The sequence below is a fragment of the Physella acuta genome, unplaced genomic scaffold (genome assembly GCF_028476545.2).
Source record: "Physella acuta isolate Inbredline_101_S28 unplaced genomic scaffold, ASM2847654v3 ptg000264l, whole genome shotgun sequence".
NCBI classification, from domain to species: domain Eukaryota; kingdom Metazoa; phylum Mollusca; class Gastropoda; family Physidae; genus Physella; species Physella acuta.
Window position 1 is genome coordinate 784,207 of NW_026731783.1, and position 4,912 is coordinate 789,118.

Below are 4,912 nucleotides of genomic sequence, written 5' to 3' on the forward strand. Positions count from 1 at the left end.
AGTCAAAAGTTCACATTGTAGTCACCCAAGGACAGAAATAGAAACGACCGTGGGAGAAGTGTCTCTGTAATACACATGCTGATCTATCATTCCAAAACTTTCCATGACATAAAATTGACCCTTGGCGATGAGGGCACGCTACCTTGAAATGTGCGCCAGTCCGGTTGAGGGGGGTGGTGTGTGTGTGTGTGTGTGGAGGGGGTGAGGTGTGTATCTCTTTCTACCATTCAGGTTGTGCACTTTTAAAAACCTGGGAAACAGAAGACTGTTCTAATGTTAATTTACTTGAGGGCTGATCGAGTGATGTTTAGCTTGAGACTGTCTAAATTAAAATTAATGCTTTATTGATTGCTTTCCTGTACATTTTTTTCCCAGTTAAGTGAAAGTTCCCAGTCTATGTCTTAGCTTTGCTTGAAATATTTCTTTTAACTCGATGTCCGTGTATTTTGTGAAAAAATATCTGACTTTATTCCTAATTTGCCATATAGTCGATCTATAAATAGCCGTTGCTACTAGTTTGGTTTCGTCTTCTGTTCTTTGTCTAGTCGTGTTAATTAAATTAAGTGTGATTGCTTTATTTGTTGTGGCTGTTTGATTGGTGGTGTTTAATATTTTCGCAAGTGTTTGCTTTGCTTTCTGTACTAATATACAATCTAAATAAATGTGTTTCTCAGTTTCTTGTATATTTTGTTTACACGTTTGACATGTTATTTTAACATTTTGATTTGACTTTGTATTTCGTGAAACTGGAGTTGTATTAAAAATCAGTCTTTATGCTACTTCCCTTTCTTTTGGTGTAATGCGTTTATTATGTAGGTTTCTAAATGTATCTTTAATGTCTATTATATTGTGTTCCCTGGCCCAATTAATTCTCGTGTACAAGAGTGTCGCTTGTTGTTTGATTAGGATGTCGTATATTTTTTTGTGTCTTTCACAATAATGCTTTTGTTTCCTTGGAATATTGCTAGCGTTTCTTTATAAAGGCTGCCTATGTCATTTTCCCCATAGTGTGGTGTTATGATGTTTAATTTTAAAATGCTCTTTATGTTCAAACCTATGTAGTATTGTGCTAATGGATGATAATGTGGTTCTATCCTTATTCAATCCAGATGTTTTAATCGGAAGGTGTTTATTTTTGTATGAATGTCGTGTAGCTCTATACCTCCATTTAATTTGTTTTGTATTTAGGTTTTGTGGTTAATGTTTCTAATCGTGTTTTTGAAAATGAACTCTTTGATGTGCTTGTTTTTTTCTAATAAATGAGTTGGGTAATGTAGAGTTCGTCGCAACGAAAATTATTTTTTGGAATGATATATCTGTTTACTAATGCAGCTCTGGAATTCCATAAATTCTGAGTTTGTCAGTTATTGTTATGTCTATGCGAATTTTATATTTACCTTTCCATTTACCTATACCCATTACTTTTGATTTATCTGCGTTTCTCTGTTTGTACTAAGAAAGTAGTGTCGTCTGCGTATGCAAGTATTTTCTTGCCTACCCTGTTTGGAATGTACAGTCCTTTAATCGAGTTGTCCTGTCTAATGTTTTCTAGTAGGGGTTCTAAGCTAAGGATGTATAGTAGGGGAGATAAAGGACAACCTTGTCTGATTTATGTATGTGAAAAGCGCTTGTAACACTGTTGTTTATTAATACATGACTATGTGCATTGTTATATATTATTTTTATCCATGTTTTAAAATAGTGCCCTAGGTTGTAAGCATCTATTGTTTTCATTAACCATGTATGATCTACTCTATCTAAAGCTTTCTGTTGGTCGATGCTAAGAATTGCTAGTTGTGTGTCTTTCTGCGTGCTATAATGTATAATGTATCTGATTAAGTACGTGTGGTTGTGTATGTTTCTACCTGGTGTGCTAAACCAGGGGTCGGCAACCTGCTGCTCGCGAGCCGCATGCGGCTCTTTTGATATCAAGATGCGGCTCTCCAGCTCCTTGAACAAATACTAATACTCTTAATAAAAAAAAAATAATATTTGATATAAAGAAAATGTTAGTGGCTCTTTAAAATCAGGGAAATTTTGAAAATTGTAACTTTTGGCTCTTCCGCTTCAAAAGGTTGCCGACCCCTGTTCTAAACTGTTCATCGTGGTGTATTAATTTAGATATGAAATAATTGTTTTCGGACCGTTGAGTCTTACTGCTAAGTGTTTATTATGCTGAATAAATTGCTTCTATTAGAAAAATGTATACATTAAAGTCACTGTTTTTTTTTAATTTTATAACCCGGAAGGTTTTTAATGCATATTAGCGTGACTACTAATTTTTAATATTTTCTAAAATTTATAAATAGTTTAATCTCATAATTCATACTGTGACCGTTTTTTTTAAATATATCATTCTAAAATTTACTAAAACCGACCGGCTAGTAATTTGCTTTGCCTTGTCTCCCTTGTTTTTTTTCCGGATAAAAAATGGTAAAGGTCTTTGGCAGATATGTATTTAAATTTAAAAAAAAACACACACATTTTGTTCCAGACAGTAGCTTTACTGATTTAGAACTCTAACCAATGCAGTATGAAATATTAATTGTAATGGTATAACTGTAAAATATGTGTATAACGTTTAAATTTCGTTATTAATTATTATTTTTTTTTTAAACTGAGAAACACCGCAAGGCTAAAGAATGAGTTTGTCGCAAACATGTTTTGGTGAAACGGCCTTCCGGAAAATGACGTTCGGGCAAACGAGATTCGTGTGTGATGAGGGGGATGGGGTTGTTTTGCATTATAAAAAGTTATGCTAGAAAAGATTTTTAGCCGTTATTTCGCATTTAAAAAACGTTTTAATAAATAAACATATAATTAAAACACTCAATGTTGACAGAGTTTAGACAAGAAATGAGAACATATCACTGTTTTAAAGAACATTCGACTGCAATTTTTAGGGGGTGGGGGGGTGTAGGCTGAGGTGTGACGTCATTTTTTTTGGGGGGGGAGGGTCTGGCTTTTTGTGACTATATATGACTCAGGGGAGTGGCGGGCGGGGGCCTGGGGGGAAGGTAAAACATTGGAAAAAAAATCGTCAGACATTTTTGGATGACCACCTAAAGAAGCAATTTTTTTTTTCTTTTTGACTTGCGTAAGATGGAAAAATCAATCATTACAAAATGTAATCGAGAGAAAATTTTGACTGATCAATGATAAGAACAATGATATGATTCAAAAAAGTAGTAATAAAATCTCTAGTTATTCCTCAAACGTTAGAGATTTACAGTATCAGTTATATGTTTATGCATAATCGTTGTGTCTAGGCCTCGTACAAACTATACGTAACCATAACATACTCGTTTTGCTAACTCTATTCGATATGTAGGTGTAAAAAGAGAAATTTTACAAATAAAAGTGTTGTATCAAAAAAGTATAAAGTGTGCATTCTATCACACCTCTAAATATCTTCCTAACAATAATAAAACGCACTACATAGAAATCAACCAGACATTGTAATCACATATAGGCCCTAATGGAAGAGTGAGAGAAAATCTTCAATGATATAGATGGAGTGACCAGAGTACATGGACGCTTCTATGAACTTACGAGCAACTATCATAAACTAATGAGCAACCATGATCAGTACTATCAAGTGGCATTAGTTTCTTAGGCTGCACAGACCTGATACACATAGTCTTTACTTTGACTATTTTATGTACCTTTGTCTACCCTTGGCGTTGAAATATCACTTTCTGTTTATATTAGGTTAGGTATTGTGGCTTATGATGTTCTTGAGTCCACCCGTATATAATGGGTACCTGACTTAAGTTAGAGAAACAAAGGTGGCTGAGCATAATGTTGATCACATTATCCCCTTGTTGGCCGAAGTTATAAAAACAGAGGGACTCTACTGCATCTATTCCATGTGTCTTAGGCACGAATGGTAACATTGTATGCTGAATAATAATAAATCAATAGCTTAAGTAATACTATAAGAGAGTATTTAATCAACAATCGTTTGGCCATATATAACTCAGAGCCTTACACGAAGACCAATAGATGTATGTAAGAGAGGGTGCATGTAGGAGAGGTTTAATGTAGGAGATTGGCTTATGTAGGATAGGTTTAATGTAGGAGAGGGTTTATGTAGGAGAGGGTTTATGTAGGTGAGAACTTTATGTAGGGAAGGGTTGATGTTGGATAGGGGTTTATGTAGAAGAAATAATTATGTAGGAGAGGAGTATATATACGAAAGGGTTTATATAGGAGAGGGTTTATGTAGGAGATGGTTTATATTATACGATATTATAAAAATTCAGTAGGCTTTATGGTTTTGCATAAAAGCGTAATTGCGTTTTTATTTATTATTATAAGATGTATTGTATAATTACATTTAAGTTAAAGAACATTACTACATACATTTTATACCGTTTTATACGTACATATTTGATTGCATTCACGATGTTTTTCGGTTAGTATTTTTTATTCTTTGTTGTTCTTACAAACATATCAGTCATTGTAGCTTCCAAAACTATTGTGAAAACGTTATTGTATTTTATTCGATAAAAAATATATTTGGATTTATAAAAAAAGCTTATGATAACTTAAGATCGTATGGCGCTGATAGGCTGGCATTCGAAACGTGGTAGTTGTATTTTTGGTTGGACTAGTCCTCTTCGTCTTTGTTACTTCTTGTGTGCTGGATCGTTACCTGGGTGCCAGAGTTTAAGATGTGCTTTTAGCTGTTTCTTTGTTGTAATGACAGCGTCTGGGGTCTCACAATATGAACACTTATAGGTTATTACCTTTGTGTATTTCGTTGTAACACTGTGCATGTTTGTCTCCATCTCTAGAACCAGACACTGATGTACTACATACCTGCCGTGTGTGTGTAAGTCAGTTGACCAGTGTGGTCAACACAAATGTTATTGTTTACCTAAGTTCACTTGTATTTACCACATTGTAC